Source organism: Artemia sp. Qi Xiang Cuo, chromosome 20 (assembly GCF_049724085.1).
Source record: "Artemia sp. Qi Xiang Cuo chromosome 20, ASM4972408v1, whole genome shotgun sequence".
NCBI classification, from domain to species: Eukaryota; Metazoa; Arthropoda; class Branchiopoda; order Anostraca; family Artemiidae; genus Artemia; species Artemia sp. Qi Xiang Cuo.
The window spans coordinates 37,496,775-37,498,429 of NC_142813.1; positions in this window are offsets into that span (position 1 = coordinate 37,496,775).

Genomic DNA, 1,655 nt, shown 5'->3' on the forward strand with positions numbered 1-1,655 from the left:
CAGAAATCCTCTCCCCACCGATTGTGTAAATCAAGTTCTCAGAAATCCATTTCCCCCCGCTTGTCCTAGATCACTACATCTTTTCCCCCCGTCAATGCGCATGTGCAAACTTTGTTCCGGAGACAATACACCTAGACGAACAACAACAAATCAATTGACCTTGACCCCATTAGACTTGATCGATAATCCTTGAATAAATTATGTCCCGTTAGACTAAATTGTAGATGGCAGCACGGTGTTCGTTCCGGAGTAATACCTGGCTCTCTACTAGCAACATTGAAACTTATGACGAGCATAAAATATACTGTATATGAGATGAGCTGCCCCTTGCCCAACTCTTGGTCTTTATGCCAAACTTTGACTGTTTGACACAATTCTTTAAGAAAGATAGCTCAAACCCAAACAAAAGGAACACGCTGAATTACGTTTAGGGATTATTTGGGCGAAACCCTTTTAGCCATTTCATGGAATTATTTCGACGAAACAGTCAGAGACATTATAAAATATGATTTTTGAAGAGATTTTAGAAGAGAATTTGAGGGTGAAAATCTGTGGTCGTTATAATACACAAGTTCCATTTGAACAGTGTTATGAGGGTCCTCTACCACAACCCCAAAGGGCTCCAATCCCCCTACCCCAATCCCAAAGGGTTCCGATCCCCCTACCCCAACCCCAAAGGGTTCCAATCCCCCTACCTCAACCCCGAAGGAAGCCCCCGGTCCTCAAGGCCCCCCCAAGCTCCCAAAGAACTCCCAGACCCCAAAGACTCCCCGGGCTCCCAAAGGCCCTCCCCAGGCTCCCAAAGGTCCACCGGGCTCCCAAAGGACCAATCGGCACTCAAGGGCCCCCCAGACTCCAAAAGCCCCTACACGAGCCCCCAAAGGCCCTCCCCGGTTCGCACGGGTCGCCCAAGCTCCCAAAGGGCCAGAGACCCCCACAAGCTCTCCCCGGGCCCCCAAAGGTCCTCCCCCCGTCCTTAAAGGTCCACTGGGCTCCCAAAAGACCAGCTAATTCTCACGGGTCCCGGATCGCCAAACGCCCTCCCTGGGTCTCCAAGGCCCTCCCCCGGTCCCCATACATGCACACAAAAACTTAAACTCACACAAAAACTTACACACATGCACAAAAAACTTACACACACACACAAAAACTTACACACACACACGAAAACTTACACACACACATGAAAACTTACACACACACGCCAAAACTTACACACACACACACACACAAACTTACACACACACACACACACACACATACAAAAACTTACACATGCACACGAAAACTTACATGCACACAAAAACTTACATGCACACACAAAACTTACACAAACACACACACAAACACACTTACACACACACACGAAAACTCACACACACACGCCAAAACTGACATACCCAACAAAACTTACACACACACACACACACACAAAAAAAAACAAAATCACAATAAAACTAACAAGCACACAAACACTTACACACACACACACACACGAAAACATACACACACACACAAAACTTACACACACACACACACGAAAACATACACACACACGTCAAAAATTAAAAAAACACCCAATCACACACACACACACACACACACACTTACACACACACACACACACACAAACTTACACACACACACACACACAC